The sequence below is a fragment of the Misgurnus anguillicaudatus genome, chromosome 19 (assembly GCF_027580225.2).
Source record: "Misgurnus anguillicaudatus chromosome 19, ASM2758022v2, whole genome shotgun sequence".
NCBI classification, from domain to species: domain Eukaryota; kingdom Metazoa; phylum Chordata; class Actinopteri; order Cypriniformes; family Cobitidae; genus Misgurnus; species Misgurnus anguillicaudatus.
The window spans coordinates 17,464,122-17,491,165 of NC_073355.2; the positions used below are offsets into that span (position 1 = coordinate 17,464,122).

The window sequence follows — 27,044 nt, forward strand, 5'->3', positions numbered from 1 at the left end:
TGTTAGACTTTTTATTGTATAAATGCGGTAACTCACTGGCAACGTGTTGCCAGTGAGTTACTGTAACTGCCCCATTACAGTACCATAACTGTACATGTTTTTTACAGTATGATGCCCTTACTGCAGTTTCATTTTACAGTATAATACCCTTAATGTAACCTAGTTTAAAAATATATATATCCTTAAAGGGGAATCAAACCCGGGTGGCCCGTGTCGTCGGTCTGTAACACTGCCACAGAGTCACTTGATAAATGTTACTCGCTACACTCCCCAAGTAGCCTCCAGCAAAATTCATGTTCAAAAAAGATTACACCCTCCTCCTCTAGTTAACGCCAGCGAGCGAACGCTGGCCCAATATTGATCCTCATCCTTCCTTTTATTCTGTCACGCTTCTGGTCTCCTCCGACAAAACCTTGGGTTTTTTTCTTAGTTAAAAGCATAAAAAATAAAATGTATTTCATTTCAGAGAGATTTTTTTTCCATTTTATATGCTTCTATAACACTGTTTTATTCAACTACAGTAGCACTACTGCTGTTGTTTTACAGCAGTCTACCGCAAATTCCAAAAATACAGTAAATCACTGTAAATGAAATGTTAATACTCATAATGCAATCCATATTACAGTAATGAACTGGAAAAGAAAATGATGGTATTTTACTGGGCATTTTGTGGTAAGTAACTGTAGAAAATTACAGTGAAGTCTAACAGTATATGTACATAATTTTATATTTATATAACATACAGTACCAATATGTACCTTTTAGGTACTAATGTGCACCCTTTGGTACCAATATGTACCTCGAAGGTACTAAAATGAACTTTAGGTACAAAGGTGTATGTTTGAAAGGGTAGTGACAGGAAAAAGGAGTGGAAACTCTATGCTCAACTAGGTAAAACCTTGTGTTAAAGTTTTTCCAAGAATTTACCAATTCATTGGCACAAATACAAATGATAGACTTGTTAACCTTCCTAAACATTGGAGTAAAGTAACATTCACTTACAGAATATCTTGAAAACAACATGTGCATTTTAACCAAAGTTCAAAATCATATGACACGAAACACAGCTTAACGGATTCTCTGCGACACAGTGTTGCACTTCACCAAGGGATCAATTTTCCATTGCAATCCCCCGTCCTGTCCCCCGTTTGATTTTGCATGATTGACTGCTACCTGCAACAGGAATAGCAAGCATTTAACCTTCCAACGTCACATCAGCGTGCCCACTCTAATGAGCATTCAGTGCTGACAGCCCCAGCCCCGCAGCTGTGCGACCGGTGATCCTCAGCAGGCTTCCTGCTTCACAGCACTCAGAGGCAAACGCACAAACCGGCCGCTCTACCAGCACCTCTCTACAGACTGATGCCCACTCAGTGCCTGCATGCCTCTTTATGAGTGCTGCTGTAGGGAACCTCAGCCTCCACAATGCATCTTTCCTGTGCCAAACACTTAGGCAGCAGCCCACAGCTCTCTCCTGGACCCCTGCCCCCTTCTCCGAGTGCTGCCTCCAGAGAGACAAGCTTACAAAGTATGAAGAATGGTTGTCAATCGTACCTCAAAAAGTTTACCAGCTTTAAATTGTGACTGAGTGCATCCGGAGGATGCAGTGGATATCTGTCGTTCCCAAGTGTCTGGAAAGTCAATATCAAATGTTGCCAGACTTGTTTTCCTTTTTCCACTTCTGAACCGGCATAGAATCTTAAAATGATATTTCTGCAATGATGCACATACATGTAATTGTCATTTTTATTTTATAACATCACTACAATTTATATTATACAATTACATTTTACATGTATGCATTCTATCCAAGGCAAGGCAAAAATCAGTATTTGTGTTTATTCACTCTAAATGTTGGGTTATTAAATAAATGTTTTTTTTTAACAACAACCCAGCATAGGTTTGTTTATAACCCAGCATGTGTTCTGGCCAATATTTACCTAGCATTGGTTTAAAAATAACCCAGCAGAATTTAGAGTGTTGTGAATCAAACCCACAACCTTTCAGTTAAGCTTCAGAAATACCATACAAAATGAAAGAAAGTTCCAGGTTAAGTTGTTTACAGTATACAGTGACGTGTTAACATTTTACATATTGAACTACAGAGTCCCCTCACGTGGCACACAACCCTCTTGCCCTCGGTGTTGAACCCACACCATTTATAGCCTCGCAGTAACCAGCAATCTTATTATGAGATTTAACTTTGCTCCAGTCGGACTCGTGCACGAGCGGTGCTCCACTCCATAACCCAACTCTTAAATCACGGGCAACAGTTATAACTTGCTGTGGGCTCGCGTTATAACAGACAGTACTGTGGTGTAGGGGAACTTCAGCCATGTGCTCTGTCTGTCTGTGCGGAATACATAAAGGCTCTGCCTTGAATTAATCACTCGCTCTTTAATGGATCTTTGAGGATCGCGCTTGACGCAGTGAGGAGCTGCAGCTCTTTGTATTCCCGGGCCAAGAGGAACCTTGTGTTTTCCCCGTCCGATATCTACTGCCTCTTACAAAATGTCAAAGGGTTCATGGTGACATAGGGACCCCGGTTTTGCTTACGGAGAGACTACAGGGCTCTTGCTTCGACAGAGGTAAGTGGATAAAATGTTTCGGAATGTAGCTTTGTCGTATCCACGGAAAGACGTCGATAAATGTGAGGTTGATGTTGTTAGACGAGATTTGAAAGGATCGGAAGTGTAGTATGAAACTGAATATGTTGTGAATGCAAGTGGCTATTGCAACAAATGCTTCTGTCGGACTTGTCCAACTTATAAGCGGATCGTTTAATGTGTGGAGTTTAACCATAAACGGACTTGAAATGCGCAGTATACATTCACGCAAAACTAAACGGGAAAGAGAGGTTTGGAAGCGCGTTTCTTTTTTGGAATAATCGGACGTTGTGCGTAAAATAAATTGTGGTATAATATAGGCTACGTTATCAAAGTAACGAATAAATATCTCTATTAACAGTTAGTTAATGGATTTGTTAAACTGTGAAGCGTGTCAATAAGAGATGTTCCGGGATTTAATGTGTCTTTCTTGCGATGTGAGACTCCACGGCACCGCCAACATCCCCGGAATATCGCCAAAGCTTTCAGGACCATGGACAGCGGACAGGTCGCGTTTGCCGCTAGAGTTCGCCTTCAGCCATACAAATAACAACTGATAGACCCCTTCAAATCCCCAATCGTGAGGATTTTAGTAAACAGCCTGAGTATATGTACGATATGTGCATGGTAAATACACTTACATAGCTTGTCATGTCCGTTTACACCGGCTAAGCTCCCAAAGTTTTCCAGCGTATATATTCATCACAAATTCTGTGTAGTGTTGAATAAGCACAGCGCGTTCGTCTCTGAGAGCAAGACTTTATGGATTGCTAAATTAAGAAATCATTCGAAGTCTCTGAAGCGGGATAAATTATTCAGAGACATAATAATTGAGTTGGAATCAAAGCTCAGATTGAATATATAACGAAGATCCTCACAACCTACTTTCAAATACGTCATAAAATGAAATATTGGCTTATTTAAGCAAGCTGGAGTGCGTAAGTAAAACTTTAAGAATGAATGTTGTTTACATTTTATTTATATACTTTTTTTATCCCGACCCGAATGCAAGAGCGTGCATCAATCATGACTGCGTCATAATGACTAGTTGTAAAGTTTTATCCCTTGACTGACAAAACTGTGCATTTGTAATCTTTTAACACCCTGAGAAAATCCACATCATAACAGGTTATTTAACGTACTGGCAATGACAAAGAAAGAGTTTTCGTTCATCTTTCTCCCCGACAGTAAAAGTGAATCAGCACCGGAGCACCAAGCGCGTATTCCTCTCCAAAGACGCACACCTTTAACAGGTCAAACACGCACGTTCGGATTTTAGTTTCACAATAAACATCGGTATTTAAAAGCTCTTAAAGACATAGATCCTTAGATCCAAAGAAATTTTTTTTTTTTATTCAACAAAATATTATGGAAGCCCAAAGCATCATCCTAATGCGTGTTTTCATTGCTAAAAGATCGATTACCAGCAGATCGACACAGATTAACCACCTGCAGGCATTCTTTAGAAACAGACTGAGAATCTTCACCCTGTCTTTAGTGAGAACAGGATCCATCTCAGTCGTTTCAGAGAGATATCTACCTACACATAACCTATGGTTTAATAAAGAGTACGCTGATTAGAGGAAAAACTAAAACACGGTCTGTTCTTCTTTCTCCATCTCTTATCTTGATTATGCAGCTTAAAGATTGAGTCAGCTATTTTGTATGCAAGGTGTCTGAACCAGGCTCTTTCTGGAGGAGAGAGCAATCGTGCGGTGGATACAGAGAGAGAGAGAGAGAGAGAGAGATAGAGAGAGAGAGAGAGAGAGAGAGAGAGAGAGAGAGAGAGAGAGAGAGAGAGAGATGTGGACAGATAGACAGACATAGAGGGAGATGCATGGCAAGAAGGGTGTAAAGAGAAGATACGACTCTTGCATTGTCGATATAACCATAGAGCAAAGCATCGTTTATAGTAATGCAATACCTTGCTTTATGTATATGCATGCAGCACTTTCATAAGACATACACAATAAATTGTGCCTACTCAATATAGAGACTCATAAAACACAAGTGCAGTTGTCGGTGATATCTGATGTGGAAGGCTTTTACGGCACCACTAACGTTTGGATAGATGCAGGAATGGATGGCAATCCAGTAAAAGTGAACACAGATGACAATACGAATAAAACGTACACATATCACAGATTTTTCTGCAAGAAGAATATGAAGTACAGGTGTGACGGGAGTTTTGTGTTGCTGTGCCCATTCTGACTCTTGTTTGGTTTTGTAAATAAACCACTGTAATACATTAAGCAATACAACGATTAACGTTCAGCAAATTTTGGATTCCCCTTTGGCAAGTGTCCTGCAGAATAATGTGCACTCATAACGGACATCAAGAATGGTTTATAAGGTATATAATTTTTTCGAGACATGCCATTTACGTGATTGATGTACACAATTTTAAAACCCAACGAGAAGTCATATAAAAGTTATATAGTGACGTCCTTCATGTCTAGATTCATATAAAACATGCATCTGAAAGCAATGATTCACTTTTAAGATGCATGTTGCTACACTTTAGGCACTTGTATGTTACATGACTGAGATAAAAAAATTGTATATCATAACTTGCCACAGATCAGTGGGTATTACAATGTGTGGATTCGTGTCATGTCTAGATACTAGAAGGGCCTTATTTCTATTCACACACTATTCTCTTACTAAGGCAGACAGTGTTGAATAGGGAGAAAAGGGGCTGTCTGTGCTGTTGAAAACCTTTCGAGAGGCTGTTGCACTAAAGTGGCACATGGCTTTGATTTCATTGTGATATGAAGTGTGTACTTTTTGTTTCTTGTTTACAAATCCGAATGGCAGCCTTTTGATTGTATATTGATGGAGATGCTGTAACCTTCATCCTTCATGCCCTGTGTATGTGCCCACATCTTAATGCTGTAGGGCAGTGGACATGAAAGTTCGAGTACAATACCTGGGGTATTATTTCACTTTTTTATCCGGTGCATAATAACTCTTGGCTGGAAGTATTAGCACTGCCGGGAAGATAGGCTGTGAATGTATCCTGACCGTAAGTGTTAAACCCCTGGGACGGCTTGCAATCGACAAGTAATTAAAATCTGAAACGCATGTTCAGAAAGTAGAAAATGGAGGTTTGGGTGAGCATCCGGAGGTCTCAACACAGCTTTAAATAAGTGGCTGGAGCTCACAGATAAGACTGGAATAACAGAGCTGATGTCCTTAGAGCCTTCGCCCTTGAGTGCTGTTTTATTTCAATTTAGCAAAGCAAAGATTGCACAGTTGTTGCGATTGTATCTCTTGGAAAGCATACAAATGGCATTAACAGCTTCACCTTGAATCAGCAGCTTGTAGGAGTCATTATCTATACTGTACGGCTAGTGATTACCAAAACGGGTATATGGCCCACTCTCAAGCATGCCATGTCAGTTTCAGGTGCGTTAAACACAACTAAGCACTGTGGAAAATGTTAACTTTCACCGAGTTTGCGACGCTTGGCTGATACTGTGGGTGAATAACACAGTCAGACATGTTGAGATTGCTTAATGCAAATCTGTACTCCATTAGATACTATTAGAATCTTATGCACAGCATGAACTAACCTCGAGTTGAATTTCTTGCTAACATTGCCCTATTAATCTCCATTGTAAGAAATTACCTAATGAAAGTTATATGTAGGTTGCTGCTGGCACTGTTATTATGAGCGAAATCCTTTAGTGATAAGGCATTCAGGAGTAGAAGGGATATTGAACATCACCCCTCCTCTTACCCCGACATCCCTTGTGCAAAGTAATTAGAGGTTGGGATACTGAATGGGATGGATGTATATACCTTCAGGCCTGAGTCCAGACTTGATGAATATCCCATGCATGCGAATTCATTAAAGTTGCTGATGCACAATGGTTTTGTCCATGCTACCTGCCATCATTTCTCTCTCTTTCTCTCTCTCTCTCTCTCATTTGGCCTTATCTATTTGTTCTCAGGATATGTATACAGTGCAAATAGCGATTAAATTGCGGTGCTGTCGGGGTTACAGGGTCAATAAAATCCTACCGCTGCATAAACCATAGCATCGGTCAATCAATATAATGAAAGGATGCCGTGATATAAAACAGAGACGGGACCAAGTGTACTTGTTCTGCTGCCAAAGTATGGATATTAATACAGTGGATGCATGGACTGTGGATTTCAAATGAATCAGCCACTTCAAAATTGCAATTTTTCAACATTTCATAAATTCTCGTTCCATTAGATTTGAAGAAAGTAAAAAAAAAATTACAGAGAATTTGAAGGGACGGCAAGTAGTGTCTTTGTATTTAACGGAATCAATATTGATCACCCTGAATGCCATTTTTACATGTCACTCACATATACAACATGTCCACATACAAAATTTCTGTTTTAATAAAAGCACCAAAGTCCATCACACCTTACACTGTCAGAAAAAATGGTCACAAATTGACCCTACCTGTTTATGGGGCAGTACCCTTTAATAAGGTCCTAATAAGGGCTGTCAAAAGTGATTTATGCAATTAATCGCATACAAAATAAAAGTTTTTTTGCGCATTATATATTTGTGTGTGTGTTGTGTGTAATTATCGTCTATATAAATATACACATACATGTATACATTTAAGAACATTTTTGTTTATGTATATATTTTTTATTTATACATATAATATAAAATAAATTTAAATTTAAATACATATTTCTATGTAAATGTTTGTTAAATACATATATGCATGTGTGTGTATTTACACAAAATAATTACACATTATTTTACATATATATTATGCAAAAACAAACTTTTATTTTGTATGCGATTAATCTTTTGACAGCCCTAGTTCTAATATAGGTAGACATCAGTGGGGGCTCGTGACTGCTCATCCGAGGGGCGCAAATTCAATATATGTGTTCGGAGTGTCATTTGTGTTGCTTGTGTTTTTCAAATATGTGTTTGTTGTGTCATGTGAACCATGTGCATCACGTGTGTTGTCAAAATAAGTGCCTGCTGCAGATGCGTCAAAACCGTTTATGATAAAAGAGACGCTCACGTTCACAAAATACACGCAACACACTCCTTTAACAGTAAACTATGATTACGCATGAGATTATGCGAGTATCTGGCAAACGCGAGCGTCTCTTTTATCATAAACCCTTTAGACGCGTCTGCAGCAGACACTTATTCTGACAAGACACGTGATGCACATAGGATCACTCGACGCACAGAACACATATTTTGAAAAAAAGGAACCACACGCATGACGGGCTACATACATGTTTTGATGAACTTCGCATCGAGCGCCCTCGAAAAAAGAAGTCACCGCCCGCCACTGGTAGACATATGTTCTTTTGGTACAAATATGTACTTCTAAGGAGTAATATGAACTACTTAGGTACAAAGGTGTACTTTTTGAAAGAGTACCATCCCAGTGACAGTTAGGGACCATTTTTTGACAGTGTATACTACTGTAGTCCAAGTGATTTTCACAATTGGATCCCAATGTAAATTCTTAACACAGAGCATAAGACATAAAGATTTTAGCAGTGTGATTTTTGCGGAAAGGTCTTATTAAGGGTTATGACTGGATATAAAACCTTTCGTCTGGTTTCTCACTGAGACCAAGGACACCAATTCTGTTTGACCATGATCAATAATTTTAGTATGTTCTACCAGCTCTCATCTGTCACATGATGAATTACATTGTGAAAAACATGGTGACTTTAATGACATTAAACATTAAATCTATGACCTGTTGCCTAGTAGGACATACTAGAATGTGATATAAGAAATGAGACAAAAAAGAAAGTGCAGAAATAAATTACGAGAAACAGGTGCAGGTACATCGAAACAGTCCGACTACCATCTGCTACAGAATGCTGCTGGCCATTGGAAAAAAGGGACTGTCTCATACTTGGCGATCTGATTAATGTTTTCATCTGCTCAGCAAAGACAATTCTAACAGATTGAGAAATACTGTAAAACTGACAACATTCTCATGATCTCACCGAGGAAATCGAAGGTGATATCATTCATTGTGTGTTGTGCATATGGTTAGAGAGGAGAAAAATGCAGAAACACAAACACGACGTCTGTCGTCGTGTCGGCCGTGTCACTGTTTACCCTCTCCTGTGAAAAACCTCATTTATAATCTGACCGTGTGACTTCTTCATCACCGTAAATAATACTTCATGCCCACATGACAGCCACCCCTCCTCCCCAGAACCTCAATTGAATCTGCGGGGCAATCTAGCAGCGCACAGTCATATCAAGTACGAAGAACAAGATCTCAAGGAAAAGAACAGGGAGGGCCATCAAACACACGGTGTACTTTCACAGCGACATTTAATAGTAGATAGCAAATAGTTTCCTTTCCTTTAAGGCAACATGCATTTGTTCTTTTCTTTGGGTGCCACACAAACATTTTTACACAAAAGTTGAACTTTAAGTACGAAGACGGTGTCAGATGAAGAAATGTTAAGAAACAGTTGAAAGAGCAAGTGTGTGTGTGTTTTTCATGCGGAGTTGTTCACCGCAGGTGATTGCCATTGCCATATTTGTTGTTGCCATTGAGACCCTCTTGGGGAAGTGATAGGACACAATGGGGCTGATAAAATGACAACGTTCATTCCATATAAAGCGTACAGGTATCAGTGTTAAAGCGGCAGAAATCGGCACTGCAGAATGTGTCTACAACCATCTGTTTCTTGGTTGCGCATTACTGAACAGTTCTCCTTCACACATTTGCTGTCTATGATCCATGATGCCACATTTAAATGTACAATTCACTCTTTTATTGTTCTTTTATGTGTGTTACATCATTCAGTTATATTAATTACTTATTAAGTAACATAATGTGTTAACTGTTAGTGGGTCACTATATGAGCAGTGGTCATTTTCGCTCTCCACACTAAAAACTACCAAACATTGTTGCCATCTTATCAACATACAATATGTAGCATGTACAGTACACCATGCTAACTTATGTTTGTTTTTAGTGCATTAATATGTTAGTTTTCTGGCTTTTAACTCTTTCCCTGCCATTGACGAGTTAACTCGTCAATTGACTCTTTCCTCACCAGAGTTGCTGGCAGCGCATTTTTATGATTTTGACAACTTATAAAACCTGGAAGTATCCGCTAAGGAAAAACAGTTCAAACTCCGCATATGTTTTGATCATCGCTCTGAATCTGATCTCTATCAAAAGTCCTTCACAAAAATGCAATTATCTCAGCTTTTAACTCATTAAAAGTAACAACACAATTTGTTACTTCATATATAGATAACACAATTGTAATTTTACTTTTAACGTTAAATGTCCAGTGTGGCTTTTTAGCGGCATCTAGCAGTGAAATTGCGAATTGCAACCAACAGCTTATTCCACAGCTCACCCCTTAATTTCGAAATACAAATATGGTAGCTGCCAAAGGACAATAATGATGTCGTTTGTGACAAAGAAGGGACGAAATGCACTTTGTAGAGCAGTTGGTGGTGACATCCACATCAGGGGACCTGTTGTGTATGTAAACAGCTCTTTCTAAGGTAATAAAACTAATATAGTACAGTACACCAATCATAATATAGTTATGTATATTATATTGCATTTCTGTAAGGAGATCCTTATAAAAGTCCCACATTGCACCTTTAAAGCAGGGTTTCCCAACACTAATTGCTCATATGACGTCACCAAAATAAGGCCGTGACAATCTAAAGGACAGAGCTATGAACGGCAGTATCTGTGCTTTGGGTTGCTAATGTGCAACATTGATCCCTGTTTCCGGAATTCCATTAAGGACTCATATGGTTGTTCAAAGTTCAAGAGATAACTAAGTAAAATGTCTTTTAAATTCTATTGACTCCAGATTGCACCAGCTGCCAAGACGGTTTAATGAATTCACAGATTTTAAGGGCCTCTAAGCATTTTTACCATGATGGACCATAAATTTCAGTTTGGGCTCACGTGCGCATTGCACTTACCTCAGTGCAAGCATCTGTCCATAATTAAGAGCTGCGGTTTATTTTACGCGATTCCTCCAATGCCCGTTTAAGAGGCTGAATGATTACCGAGCATTATAGTTTGATTAGAAATAGTCGGAAAATAAACTGATATTCCCTTGCAGCCCTCGCAGAAACAGCACAGTTACCATAGAAACTATCCCCAAGTTGCCGAAAAACATACAGTACTAGCATCTACTTATTAAAAATGTGCCAGTATTCACACAGTTTGTTGGACACTGTGTGTGCTAACTGGCTCACAGCATGGTGAATGGTGTTGGCTAGAAGGGATACAGCTAAGGCATAAATCTCGTCAGATGTTAGGTTTGAGGTGTAGGATTAAGATGAAAACAGCAGTTCTGGCTGGATGGGATACAGCTTTGGCCTAACTCCCATGCAATGTTGAGTTTAGGGTTAGGTTTGGGGTATTAGGATAGAAACAGAGCTCATCCGGCAATATTTTGGTCATTGCTCTATCTAGGTGTTTGAATTATGTCAAAAATTATGGGGGGTCCCCTAACTAAGCCCCACCCATCATTATACTGTAGGGTCGCATGATTTCATAAAGTAAGATGTGATCCTGGATAATTTTTTTTTTGTTGGTCGTGATCAACACTTTAAAGAAACCTCAAATTACCCTTAAAGGTCTGTTGCACGATCTCTGGAAGCCAATGTTGATATTTGAAATCACCTAAACAAACATACCCCTACCCCAGAATCTGGACCTTTTTTTGATAGACCTGCCCCACACATAAGCAACCCAGGCAACAATGTGGGTTAGTAGACACGGCCCTTACTTCTAATTGGCTACAAGTGTGTTTTGGTAGTCGGCCCGACTGCCGAAGTGTTTTTCAAAAATCACGCACCGCGTCATTAATCAAACCTAACCATTTTTAAAAGGCCCTAACTCGTTCTAAAATCTAAATCTGGCAATTCCTCAAGAAAACAGCATAAGGGAGACTTGAGAGTTTACATTTATGTCAGAAATCTTTTGGATTAGTTTGTTACAGAATTGGGACAAATAATGGAAAGTATCACTTTGTGGCAGCGCAGCACAATAATTTTAAATTCATGTAGTATTTTAATTTTAATAAAAATCAGGGGACCCCCTAATTCATATTTTTGTGCTTTATAGGGGTCAAATGCTTATAGGAGGTGCCGGACCAAATTCAAACACTGGCTGTATCCCTTCTAGTCACAGCCATTGTGGATGGGCCTTTGTTCACTTGACAAAATTTCAGTTTAAAACACTAAAATATAAATGTCATAAAATAATAACAAAGAAAGAGTAACGATGACAGCTAGATTCAAAATGAGATTGTAACTTGCTTTGAGCCTGATGGTCTGAGATTCCCCTTTAGTATCTCCAGATTTGTACAGACGTGCAATGGCTCTTTGAAGAGGAGGTGGAAATCCTAATTGCCTTAATGACTGAGTAATTTGGTAAGCACAACGTACATTATACTGAAGTCCGTCCAAAGGCATCCCAGAGGAAAATGTAATTGCTCAGTGTTTTTTTTTTTGTCCTAGCTCTGTAGGCTTAATAAATAAAAAACTATTTAAGTATTTATTCTCAAAAATTCCTTTAAAGATATCAAAATCTAAAGACACATGAGATTATTGTTGACATTAAGCAAGTGTGAATATAGAGTACAGGATATAAGAATAAATATAAAAAAACTGTTTAAAATATTTATTACACAACTCCAATAAAATATATAAAACTTTTGCACAGCTGATACCTCTACCATTTCGGCCTGAAGGAAGAAAATATAGTTGAAATCTCCTTTGAAACTCATGTTTTAACACATGTGAGATTACGGAAAGACCTTCAGCTTGCTCTCCATTTAATCCCATTTTCATCTAGCAGAAACAACTGAGGCATTAAAGAAATCTCACGGTTTGTTTATCATTCCTACAGTTATATGGATGTGCAAGACCGTGTCCTTACCTTGATTATTTTGCAACCTTTAAAAAAAGTGTTGTTTGTCACTTGTTGTTTTGCCATGAGCTGCTTCAGGCATGTAGACCTCTGCCTAGTAATTTTACAACTATGTGTGCACGCCGCTCCTATGATGATGGATTGCGGCGTAATAAAGGTGGACATAGCATTGGACTGTCAGGGCAACAGTTTCACAGAGCAACACCTACTGAATTCAATCAATTTACCTCACTATATTTGCATGCCCCTAGCAATAAGTCAACCTCAGGCCGTGCCAAATCCGAAGAATGCCTTTACTCAAACCAGTTCATCACAATCCCGATTACATTCTGAAATTCATTCATCCACCTTTCCTCCCCGTCTGTTCGCATGTTTAGCCAAATACCTGGTGGATTTCAATAATTACCTTGGCATGTTGCATAGAAACGGTAATGCGGCGAAATGATCAAAACCTGTCCCTGGTATTCACGTCAAAACATTCAACCCAAATGAATCCTTCACGGCAGCCTTGCTCGTGTCGAACGAGGATGATTTGCAGGCCTGAGGTTTTAATGAATATTATCAAGGCCCAACAGCTGTTAGAAACAGAGATGCCTTCCAGCTGCATTGCTTGAGACCCACGCTCCACCTGTTGTCTCCTTACCCACTGTCCTCAGCTTCTCATTAAACAGCTCTAGCTTTCAGAGCCAATAAGAATGATCCAGTTATTGTAAAGGAAAGGGAGATATGGGGACAGATAACAGAAAGGAAAATCAAAATCACTTTCTCACTGTGAGACTAGAGATTGCGATGCATGTGAGGTGTTATCCTGAAGATAAATATGGATATTACTGGAAGCTCGACGTGCCAATTATAGGTTCTCACTTCAATGATGGAGCACCTGAGCCAGGGTGAGTTAAAGACTTGAGAAGATGTCCTCTGGGCTGTGCTATATAAAAAAGCAGGAAAAAGTATAATCTGAATGTGCCGCGGGTATTTACATTCACCCGATGCTATCGTCTTTACACAAGTGTGGAATAGGCTCTAAGTATACGTGCTGTTAAAATGTCTAGTAGATTTACATCGGTTTGCGGAGGGGCACTCTAGTTTTAAAGAGATCAGAGGTTTTAGATGCAAGTAAAACAGCTTATTCCCACCTGGCGATGTGTAATTTATTTCTTACAATAGGCCTACCATCTATCGAGACGCATGGCATTGCTCCACCACCTGAGGCACCTGATACAGTTTCTTAAAATGCAGAGCATGCACTTAACTATGAGGCCTGCCCGGATATATGCCTGATTATAAAACATTTCATTTGGCTATCATTCATAAATTGCCTGCTGCCTTGTTTAGATAATTGGCACAAACATTTCTTTTAAACAATGTAATGCAGCATTAACTTTTTTGAATAAAATGCAATTTTTTATAAATACTAAACTATGAAGTTATTCTAAATTATGGAGGCTTTTGAGAATCTAAATTGATTAGCAATCCAACATGCAACACAAAGCGTATTCAATAAATTTAATTTAAATAAATGTATAAATAAAAGTTCTACTTTATACTTTCCATTTAATGGGTCTTTAGCCGGGGGTCTGGGCTCCTTTGTGGGTCTATTTTATGAGGAAAAATGAAATTTCACTAAAGCAAAAATGTATTAATCGGCTAGTGGCTAGGCCGTTAAATTTAAACTGAGTGGACCTCGGTAAACTAGGGTGGATCTCAATACTCTCAAATCGAATAATGGATTGAATAATTTCAGATCAGCAAAAAAGGGAAACAAGGAAAATAAAATAAGAAAAAAAATCAAGAAATTATAAGCCCATGAAAATAGAAAAGAACAAAGTTACAAATAAAATATAACAGTGTTTAGGAAGAAAAAATATAATTAAATAAATAATAACACTGTCTTCTTTATTCTACATTAAGTTTTATTAATTAATCTTTTTAAAGCTACAGAAGTGATTTTCCTTTTGTCTTCTGTTGTTTGATTAACATAATGACACAAATATAAGCAGATTTCTTGAGGGTACCGCCCAAGCGTGCCGCACAAGCCCTGAAAAGTGAAGCCAAAATGTCTCGATCGCCCCCCAGTGACTGGTCCCAGTATAGGTCATATGTTTTCCAATGGGACTTGAGACCAACTAAAAATTTAATTACACTTCAAATATCTTTTTTCCGAAGCTGGTTTCTGTCATTTACTGTAGTTTTCATCACGCTGATGTAAATTCAAATGTTTGTTTTTAAAATAAGTTTGTGTTTAGTTAGTTATTTAATCATATAAAAACGGCGGTGTCACGTCATGATTGACAGCTGTGATATCGTGTGATATGCGCATTCTGCGAGAGCGAGGGCGGGGTATTGACTTTCCAGCTTTACTTCCTGCTCACTACTGCGCATGACAGGTCCCGAAATCGCTACTGCGCAGACTCAAGACCCAAGATGTCAGCGCCATATCGGGACACTGGCGGCTTCACTTTTCACCAATGGAAGAGAGCGAACGGGCGTTGTCCATCTTTTTTACAGTCTATGGTACCGCCACTTAGTGACCGAACAAGCAAAGATCCTTATACTGACACAAACATCTAATTTCTGCATTTCGGGATGATTTTGTGTTTGCCTGCTTTTTGAAACATGCGTCTCCATGCGCGCGCTCATGAGTGTGTATGCATTTGAGTATGTGTGTGCGTCTGTGCACACAGAAAACAGCTCACTTTAACATCTTCTTGGGCTAAAAATAGTTTTAAATTGCTTGAATATTAACATTTGCAAGGTTTAGAAACAACTTTCTATATAAATAGTTATTTATTTTTGAATGATGCATATTTGAGCAACTATTATTATTAAGAGATTATTATAATTTATGCGTGTTTTCTTTTACTTTTCCACAAAAATATTTTGTGTCTCTTTTGACTGGGTGGGCTAGCTGTCAATCTGAGTGGGCCAGTGCCACCCTGGCCCTTATGTAGCCTCGCCACTGTAATAGGCCTAAAAATAAAAATTAAAACTTGATTAAAATATAGAGCATAATGTTCGCAGTTAGTATAACTAAAATGTTATGTTGTATGTTAACAGCATGTGATTGTGTATACCAAAAATTATTATTTTAATATCTTGTATATATAACGTACCAATCATCAGAGGCGGACACTACTTAAGTATTTTTTACTTTCTACATAAAAGTAAATTTTCATGTACAGTATTCGTATTTTATAAGTGTTTTTCTTTGGAAAACATACATTCCAAAGCATATTATTATAATTTTTACTCCACTACATTTCATAATTTCAAATTTTTGGTTTATATTTAATATTTAAGTACATTAAACATCTAGTATTTTTTTTACTTTTACTTAAGTAAGAAGTGCTTTTGTACTTTAACTCAACAAAGTAAAAGTACACAATTTTTATGTAATTAGGTATTAAATTAATTTGAATATGCAATATAAAAGGAATACACAGTGTGCTTTAGAATGTAGTGAACATTTTTTAGTAAAGTAAACATTTCCAAGTGCTCCAAGACAAACACTCTGATAAAGCACAGATGCTTGGAAAATGTACTCAAAGTACTCAAGTAGTGTCCGCCTCTGCCAATCATAGCTAAATATGTAAATTCACTCCTAATTTGATACAAGCATGGGGGTCATGAAAATGGGACTTTTCTATGCATGTTTAAGTGCTATAATTTGGTCCCGACTGCTTCTATCAACCCAGTCACTTAGTTTTGGTAAACCATTCTCTGCAAGCATGTGAAAAAATAGATAATTGAAAACTGTCTCCCCTTGTGATGTCAGAAGGGGATAATACCGCCCCTTAATCTGCACTATCTAACCATGGCACTGCCATTTAGTGCAGAGATCAGCTCATTTGCATTTAAAGGACAAACCCAAAAACGGCACATTTTGCTCACACCTACAAAGTGGAAATTTTAACATGCTATAATAAATGATCTATATGATATTTTGAGCTAAAACTTCACATATGTGCTCTGGGGACACCAACAATTTATTTGACATCTTAAAAAAGTCTTGTGAAATGTCCCCTTTAAGGGGTCCTTGGCTTGGAAATGGTTAGACCTCTGATTCTAGAGCTCACGAAAAAGAAAGAAGATATATCTCTAAATAAAGGCTCTTTTCAAAGACCCTCAATTTTGAATAGAAAAAAGAAACGTGCTGTGAAAAATGCAATGTTATGTCTTTAATTGTTAGCCTCAGATAAAAAGAGCTGTGGATTTATTTGGATCATTGATCTAGTTGTGGAATGTTTGTTGTGTTTACATTTGTTGTTGTTTTTCTTGTTCAATTTTCCCTTGCAAATATCTTCAAATTGCAGCAAAACTAACCAATTTTGTTTCTTTGCAAACATAAATTCTTACCTTATTTTGCCCACATTCCTTCCCACCCAAAATATCAAAAGACTTGTCTCTATACCAACCCCTCAACACAGTTCTTTCTTTCCTTCTTCTTTTCTCCATTTCTTTCTTTTTTCCTTCTTTCTTCTTTTCTTTCATTTCAAACTTTCTAATGTAATCAGTGAATCTATGAAGCTCTCAAAGGATGTGACCAGGTAATAGGCCAAGCAATAACAGAAGTGTGTGCCTTCCCGAGGCAAACCAAACCCGATCTTATTTGATTAACGTTACGCAATTCTCCAGATTAGCTATGACTTATGACCTTTAAATTAATCAACCCACTCGGTTCATACACTGTCAACCTTATTTGTTATGAGTATGACTTTTATTGCTACTCTCCACCCGTGAGAGTCAAGCGGGCTGGTGGAAACATAACTGAGAGGGCTGAGACTCCCAGCTGCTTAAAACGATGAGCTTGGCAACATTAATCAGGTTATAAAAAGGCCGAAAATCCAATTAATTCTATTTGATATTCCAATAAGATCTGGGCCTGATTAAAAAATCTAATAATGTCTGACCACCATATAAATCCGCATTAGCCGGAAACAGAGAGAGAGATGTTTTATTTCAGCCAAACAACTGTATCCCTAGCTGTCAGATGGTGTTTTCAAAGTCAAATGCTTATATCGGGTGGTTTGCGCTCTTTTGGCATGTACTTTTAATTAGGGTGCTTTTGTCTTTCAGCTCTCATTACTCTCACAACAACTCAGACATCATGAGCTTCCTAGAGCCAGTGTTGGTATAGTATTATAATAAATATATAAAATAAAACACAAACATATTTTTCTGGACCTGTCGTATATCCCGACACTATAGGAGAACGGAGAAAGCAGGAATGCTCATCAGCGGAGCACAGCCCTGTTTAATTATACAGGAAGTCATGCTGTTAAGATTCTCCCTGAGGATGTGAACCTTCTCCTCTAACCTGCCAGGAAAAGACAAATTCACTCCAGACACTCTCTCACTGCACATAGTGGAGTAGCTTATGCCTATCATCCATGTTTACTCCGAATCATTTGGGCAGAAAATGAAGCGGCGTTGAGTAGCATATAAAACTTTTATCACATGCTTTGCTGTCTTGTACGCCATTTCACAGGGTGATCTCAAATTCGTAATTCTCTCTGGACTGAAGCTGTAATGCAGCCTTGAAATTCATATCAGGCTAGAATGTGTGAAAATGTTTTTGCAATTGTCGGGGTCACGGCCTGAAATCTTTCCGTGTAGCCCATATTGGAAAGTGCATATTTGATCGATATCAGTATTGCTTTTATTGCCGTTTTAATTCAGTGCATTCGCTGCTGTTTGAAATGGCAATCAATACAGTCCACTGCTCACGCCGGGACATCATTAATACACTTAATGGAAATGTTAATTCATAACACATAATGCTCTTGCATTGACAAAACAGCATTAAGCCTGGAGAGAAATGCTAAATCTAATTCAACTAAAAACTAAAAGTGTACTGTAGTTCATACTGTCATAAAGAAATATTCACACCAAAGCTATTCAACCACATCCGAAGCACTTTCTGAAAGAAGAAATTAGATATATGAATGGATAAATTGGCCTCCAAACAATTAAAAATGTGGCCTTTTCTACAAATAGAGAAATGACGCATCATTGCAGTACAATATGACAGGCTTGTAAAAAAGTTCATGCGGTTTGTTCTCTGCTGAAAATTAAATGGATTGGGTGCTGGTCTAACTGGTTGTTTGCTTGTTTTATTCCTGGTAAAACTAGTTAAAAAGCCTTGGGGTGACACCTGCATCCCATGCTGGGAGCTAAACACATTATATGCTTGTGACCATCTCTGCTACCCTTCATAGCCATGTCATAGTCATTGGTCCCGTACACACTGCATATTAATTTGGTTGTCACTTTACCTTTTAATGCTCAATCCTGGTCTGTACACACTCAGTTCAGTCATTTACGGGACTGACAACCGCATTCTACAACTGAATTAACTCCCGCAAAATGCAGGTAGTGACAACCGCATTTACAGAAACTCTGCTTAGTGTGTACATAACCGAATTGAACAACTAGTAGTTAATACATGTTTAAACGTGCATCACATGACAGTTCTCTCTTCTGAAAAAAATAAATTCCCAGAAGGGGAAAAAGTGTTCTTTATGCGCGGTGCAGAAAATAACAGAGGCACGAGGGTTTGCTGACTAGTGTTGCCAGATCTTGTACTAAAAAAACAGCGAACAAGAAAAATCCAATAATAAACCAAAATAAATCCAAATGTTTACCTCAAAGATAAAAATATTGGGACCGGCACCTTCACACTTTATTAACACCAAAAACTTGATCGCTTCATGAGCCAAAAGCCATAAACAGTTTTATAAAAAGTTTTTGCTCTTTGCTCCCCCTACAGGTTGGAAGCGGAATTGTTCATTACCACTGGTCGTAAATAATTTAGCCTACTGCAGCATAGCTGGCTCTGATTGGATTGTAGGTCTGCCGTAAAGCAAGTTTTTGTAGTTTTCACTCGAACTACAGGACCGCGACCTGACGGTTGAAAACTTCTTTAGTGCGGTTTTGGCCGATAGAGGGCTGCAAAGCGAATGTGAAAGTGCCGTTCACCCTGTTTCGAGAGGATGAACGACTGAAACTTTTTTGGAAACGTTATTTTAAGGTAAAAAAACTCTTTGGTGTTGCTTTAAGCGCCAAAACAGTATATGTACACTAAGGCTACATTTACACATAGCCGGGTATTTTGAAAAACGAATACTTTCCCGCCTCCGTTTTCAATAATAACATTGTGCACACAACATCGTTTTCAAAAAAACTTTCCATTTACATCAACCCGCATACATACGCCGTCGAGCGGCATAATAACTATGCCAAACCTGTGGGAGGCAGTGTAATAAGGGGAATACAGCCATACAAGCCAATCAAAATCGTCAGAATCGACACCAACGAAGAACACGAGCGACTTCCTGTTCCTTTCATAACAGCAAACATGATAAACCTGATTGATCAGTAGCCAAACAAACTGTAAGGGCGCTCTCATGACGTTAAACATTTCCTGGCGCAAAATGTGATGTTTCAGAACCTAAAACCCCGTTTTTCCCAGTTGACAGACACAGCAACACATAACAGGGGTTATGAGAAATCTCCACTTTTGCCGGAGGTTTTAGAAATAATCGTTTTCTGTAATAAAAACGCGGTTTTCGTATAAATGACAGGCCAAACCGCAGGGAAATATATGCGTCTTTCCTTCGTGTAAACGGGGTATAAAGACGAGGAACTGGCAACACTGCAATGCCACGCACTGTGAAGAAGCCTCACAACAGTTTATAATACACAACGCCAAGATGGAGGTTTATTGCAAAACATAATGCTGTTAAATTATTTTGGGCAAAGCTGTGAGTACGCGAGACAGCAGATCATTGCTTTGGTTATCTTTGTGTCAATCATCACATTTTCGAGAGTGAGTCTTGTTCCATACAGACATGTAACAAACATTTAGGGGATTCACTACTGGTTGTCACTCCCGAAAGTTTGCAGTGTGTATGAGACCATTATAAAGTCTTGCTGATGCGTTATTGTGTTCTGATGTGAAAACATCTTTATGTTAAAAATCTATAACTGTCCTAACACCGTAAATATCTTTAAGAAAATACATTTTGTAGTGTATGTACAGGGCAGCCATTTTCTGTACAGTATACATTTGTGTGGGCAACATATTTTGGCAGCAGGTGTACAGTTACAGTGAAAAATTCTGGCAGTGGGCCACCTCTTTCATGCCCATGTTTGTGTTGGAGTGCATCTGTATTCACTCCTCTATTGGAGACCTTTGATCTTCTCAGAGGTAACATTACTGTATGAGACAAGGAAAATACCCATGGGTTTGACCTCTAGAGTTCATCTCTTCCTGCTTGGTCTATTTGGCACATAGAAAAATGCTCATATGAATGAAACAGCCTATTGCCTAAAGAACTGGTTGCCTGTGCTGAGACTAAATAACGGAGAAAAAAACGTACTGGCCAGCGGTAATAGAGGCGGGCTTGTGTATTCCAGATCTCAATTCTCCAAGTGGAAGTGAATCCGGTTTTAAAGGGCTTACTTGACATCAAATGCAAACAAATGTCCTGTGACCCCTTGTAGGAGTTTTGGAACTAACTTGGTACAGCTGGGGGAAATGAAGTGCAGCAGTCAGAAGACTTATGGGAAAAGACTATGCCCGCGGAAAAGCAGTACACTGTTTGCTCTCTGCTTTACTCCTGCTTAGTGAGCCTGGGGATCATTTAACCATGCCATAGCTCATTGAATTATACACTTCATATTTACAGCATTTCTAAGTTTTGGACAAAGGCCATGCAGAAGCATTTTGGGGAGCTTTTAAGTATGCATAAAGTTTGCATGTTATATTTTTAAATAGCAGACTGAATATTTTGTTGCTATATTGATTAACATTTGAAATAAGCAAAAAAACATTTTGTTTGCAAACCATCCAGAATCTATCTCGACCAGATGCTAAAGTGGTTTTGTATTCTCCGGTATTGTGTTCACTGTCAGAAAAATATTATAAAAAAGATGTCAAGCTGTCCCTCGGGCAGTACCCTTTAAAAAAAGTCCTAATATGTACCATTTAGGTACAGATATGTATACATTTCGTACTATTTTGAACTTTTAAGGTACTCATTTGCACTCTATTGGTACCCCTGAGGTACTAATATGACCTCATAGGTACAAAGGTGTACTGTCCCACACTACTGAAAAATCCTGCCAAGACCAGCATAAGCTGGTCAGCTGGTTTTAGTTGGTCTCCCAACTTGGTTTTAGCTGGTGTAGCAGGATGGTCTAGCTGGGAAGACCAGCTTGGACCAGCTTAAACCAGCCACTGCCACCTTAAACCAGTTAAAACCAGCTACCAGTTTATGTTGGTCGTAGCTGGATTTTTCAGTAACAATCTTTGACAATTTTTTTCTGACAGTGTTTAAATGAAGTCAATGTCATCCTTCTAAGAGCAAAACATCATGACAACAGTTTTGCGTCAAATTATGATCAAATAATGGAGAAGAGTGTTATAGTCTGGCATGTTTCCAGATGTGCGGTGTAGTCTGCATTTAAAGTGAGCGTGGTTTATGGTTCACAGCAAAGTGATGTTTTATAGGGGTGGTCCTGGGAATTGTTCTGTGCAAATTGCACTCAGCACTGATTTTGTGGGCACCTTTGCGACATTACTTGATTTGCATAATTCCTTTAGTGAATCGGATGCTAAAACAATGCGGATAGCACATCTGAAAAGCTATCAGTGGCCGCAATTCATTCATAAGCAATGAGGTATGAGAGGATGTGCTTGCAATGTTAATTAATTGTTTTGGCAACACTTTAAAATAAAGTAGTATTTGTTAATATTATAAGGCATTAGGTAACATGAACTAACAATGAAGAATACTTCAACATCATCTATTAATCTTACCGTAGTTCATGTTAAAATGCTCTAAAAAAATGCTGACTTATTTAATATTTTTTAACAAATTAGAATGTATTTTGCTGCAAAACCCTATACGTAAAAATCTCCACTTCTAAAAAAAGTCTCCAGTCACTCTTCACTCTGAACAAACGTAAAAGGCTCAAAAATTCAGTCAATATCCTAATATATTCCTCTTAACTGGGTATAAAACTCTTTTAACTTGGTAAAAAAACTAATTTAATATACTTCTTCTGTGCACTTTGCTGAAAAATCGATGTTTAACGGATTCTGCCAACAAAGTGGTACTTTTGAATGGCCTGAGGCTGGGATTAAGCGGATTTTAAGCAAAAGTATTTAATGAAAGTATAATAAGTGCCTAAAGCAGTGTCCAACATGGTGCCCGCAGAGAGTCCCTGAGTTGCCTCCCCCCAAAGCACATTGTATAAATAGCCTCAATTTTAATATTTGAAGAGTTCCAAAAAGTAATAAATCCATTTTGACTCATTTCTGTAAAAATGTGTTTTCTATATCAAGAAAGTGACCAGATGAAAACCACTATTTTCTGTTACAAACTTTCACATAGCATCTTTAGGTAATAAAAATATAAAAATTCAAATCCATAATTTTAATTTTCAATATTTTTTCCGCAAAATGCAATAAATCCATGACAAGTTTTTTTTTCAAAATGCTATAAATCTATTGAATCAATATATAAATGTGCATTCATCTTTGCCATGTTATATTCATTTAGTTGACTAATGATATACACTGATAAATAAATAAACAATAATGTCATTAATCAAAACACTTACTTTGTCATATTAAAAACACTGTCATTGCTGCTGTCATCCTTGGGACGTCGTCGCTTAACTTTTTAGACAGCGATCAGCTGTAAAATGTTTTGGTCCTGCTCGATTTTCGTTGACTTCAAGTAAAATAATGAAAATTATTTCATAAGATCCTCTGGGGTCAATGTGTTAGCATGAAAAAAGCTTGATGATGCCGTGTAAGAACAAAAAACAGCCGGCATTTTCCTTCGCCCGAGTGCCTCTCAAGTAAATTATTAGATTTTGATTGCTTATTTCTTCCCCGCCACAGAAAACCACCACAGGTTTGCCATCAAAAGTAAAAAAAATTGTTTTTTGTTTGTTTGTTGATCACGAAGTACAAAGTAGATGAGGAAAACTAGGATTCTGTGTGTACTCAAGGCGCCGCCATTGTTGTTTACAATGCGTGGAAGTTTGCGCTGTGATTGTTTGAGTGGATTTATTGCATTCTGCAGAGAAGTAGGACTGCCGTTTATCGTGTTTTGGAAAAAAAGGGAGAAAAGATGACAGAAGCCCCCAAGATTGTTTTATTCATTGTGGTAGCCCTTGCTCACAAAAAGGTTGGAGACCCCTGGCCTAGAGCATTCGGTCAATGTCATTATCTCATTTTTGATGGAGGTGACATTTAGCGACTTTTGCATCTAAGCTTTTCATTTATTTATTTATTTTTCATTCTTTGAAGTGCCATCTTTCTGGCTAGAGGATAGAGACCCCGACATAAAAGTATTGCGAATAACCGTGAATCTCAGAAATACCAATCTGCTGTAGGTGTCATGCCACATTAAGGTAAACGTTTCAGACTATAGCTGTTTCTGTGTTGTTCATCTTAGCATGGCTGGAACTCTCTATTGTTGCAAAACCGTTTATTCAGTTGCAGCTTCATTCCTTTATGTTACATTCGAGAGTGTGAGATTACATCAGCACTGATGTGCTCTGCATACGGCACCAGCTGGTCAATGCTGAAGTAAAGGTTGGAAAAAAGCCAGCACCAGGTGAGAAAGCCCGGGCCGAGCCCCTCCGAACAGCGGCGCCTGCCCACGCAGCTACAGTAAAGCACCTGCTTGCTCTGCAGCTGATGGCCATAATAGAGAGATACTGTATGCTGATGACTCATCTAGTGGCATTCAGGCCGTGTGCATCCAGTGCCCACAGCCAGAAACAAATATGCTTGTTTTTCTTTCATTTGGAAGGGAATTCACTTACGATTCCTCCCCAAATGGTTTGAGCTCTTTTGAGTCATTCTTGGTTTTCTGCTACGCATGCCAGATATCCGTTGTTGTGTTTTCTCAAGGTCTCGCTTTTGAGATCTCTGGCAGGTTAGGACAATTAGACAGTAAATATGGGGGTATTTAAACACTGTTCTGCTCATCACTTCATGTTATTAGTAATCTCAGCCTTGGCTCATGTGGATGATTATATTACATAATACCTGTTGTTACTGCCCGCTCTAAGTGCATTTGATTAAATTGCTGCGTGTATGGACGACGTGTGTGCCTGGCGGTTGCCATGCAGCAGCTCTGAACTGAAAGCAGTAAGCTCTCGCCGGCTCTCATCTGAATTACCTGTCCACATTGATTAGAGGGACTATGCGTGAATAGGATCTTAGATTTTCTAGCCTTCAGTATTAAGATAAGCTTCACTATAGCTGTGTAAGCTACACCCTGTTGACTCTCCTTCATAGTGCTTTGTGAGTGGTACTGTCTAGGTCTGAAGCTTTGGGCCCTTTAGACTCATACATCAACAAGAGTCTTGAAGGATTAGACTAACTATCGATGATTTCTGTGCTTCACGCCAGCCTTTATTGTTGTGGTCCACTTAGTCATCACCACCGTTTCCTCAAATCCTCACCTGGCTCACACAATCTCTCATAACCAGCATGATTGAATACCTGCCCATTAGAAGACAAATCTGGGTGTAGGCTTTGATTTTTTGTTTGTTGTTTGTCAGATACAAGCCTGATATCATAAAAGCCAAAGCAAGACTTATCGTCATAGTTTTCAATGCTAGATTGTGTGAAACACATCTCACGTCGCGTCACAATTGACAAGTGTTGACTGGGCCATCAATCGCATCACATTCTGACATTGACATGCATAATTAAATTGGTCCTGCAAAATATGAATTGATCGCTTTTTAAAATGAACTTTTGAAAGTATGACCATAATATAAAGCTGAATAACAGAATACTTATGTTAAATATAACATGAGTAAATTTGTATACATTTACAATTTTTTGTTTTCTGTATCTCTCTCACATTCAGATCTTCTTTAGAGGCTAATGTTTATTGCAAAGTAAATTTCCCGTTGGCGAGCATGTCAAACTAAATGATCAAAGACTGTTGATTTTGCTTGCAACAAAATAAAACTTTCATGGCTCCAAAAAATGCTATTAAATAGTAAAATGTGGGCCATAATCATACAGTTTGCTCTGGACTGTATAAGAGATAGCTGGTCTTTTCATTTCTACTAATTATTTTTCTTATAATGTATTTACATTTTAGAAACAATAGTATAAGGAGTGTTGTTAAGAAGGAGTTACTTTAGCTTACAAAGTTACTTGAAGGCGCTCTAAGTGAATTCACGCGTTGTAGGTCATAATTTTTTTGTTTCATACAGTAAACATCTCCTCACTATCTGCTAGCTGCCTGTCCCCTCAACACACTGTAAAAACACAGTCTCTGTAGACAGCCCAGGCTCCACAAACTGGAAAAAAAAAAAAACAAAGTGGCCAAACCTACCACCACGAAACATAAAAAAGTGTTTCAGCCAATAAACGACAAGAAGGATTTGGGAGTGGGGGTTGGGCATGTTTATGACTCTTTCAGAAAGCATGAAAGGGAGGGGGAGGAGTTATTACGTCAACAATTAGTGATGTCACACAGATTCGCTTAGAGAGCCTTTTAGCCCAGCTAGCTGTTTAAACAGAGCCCAAACGTCTAGGCAAATGTTGGGTTGTCAGTGAAAATTTAATAAGTAGTGTCTAAATATAGCCTAAAAATAAATGAAATTAAATAAATTTAATAAAACCAAACCAAACATCTTGTAATCACTGTTGACTTTGCTTACATATCATACAACTAACAAATTATTTTGGCAAAAACTACATTTAACCAAATTCAAGTGTGTTAGTCATAGCTGGACTATTACTAGAGATGCAACAATATCATTTTTTTGCACTGATACCGATAGCCGATTATTCCTACCAATATCTGATGCCTGCATTAACTAAATTCTGAAAATGTAATTTTCTGAATGTTTTTCATTCATATAATGTTGGGGAAAGTTACTTTTAAAATTAATGCATTACAAGATTAAGTTACCCTAAAAAGTAACTAATGGCATTACTTAGTTACTTTTCATGGAAAGTAATCCTTATGTTACTTTTTAGTTACTTTTGCGTTACTTTTTCTTACTTTGGCTGAGGGTTGATCTCTTTCTTTTCAGAGAAGTTCTGCATTCAGAAATTATATATTTCCATTGCAAAAATGTCAAGCTCTGGCCTATCATCTCCGTTTCTGACTCAAACTGCTACCGGTGAGGCGTGCACGCATAGGGTGCGTAATTCTATGTGACTATGTTCAGTTTAATTTGGTACATCATTTTTTTAAATCTAATTAATTAAACAGAAAAGTAACTTGCATTACTTAAAAAAAAAAGTAACTCAAATATTATTGTGTACTTTTAAAAAGTAATGTGTTACGTTACTTCAGAAAAGTAATATTATTACATAATGTACGTACTTGTAATGCCTTACCCCACAACACTGATGACCATTAATATTGAACATTAAACCAGTGATGTTTCTTTATATAGAGCTCAAATTCATTGCATTTTATGTACTTTTTTGATTGGCCATATATTTTGGCCATGACTATCGGCCATA

The 27,044-nt window shown here is 38.1% G+C and overlaps 1 protein-coding gene across 1 annotated transcript in view; it reads left to right on the forward strand.

Moving 5' to 3' along the window:
• Positions 1-2,130: 2,130 nt before the first annotated feature.
• Positions 2,131-27,044, forward strand: part of elfn1a (extracellular leucine-rich repeat and fibronectin type III domain containing 1a) — a 102,737-nt gene continuing 77,823 nt past the window's right edge. The window contains exon 1 of the mRNA XM_055190542.2: positions 2,131-2,588. The gene's annotated coding sequence lies outside the window, so the exon portion shown is untranslated. The remainder of the gene's footprint in view (positions 2,589-27,044) is intronic.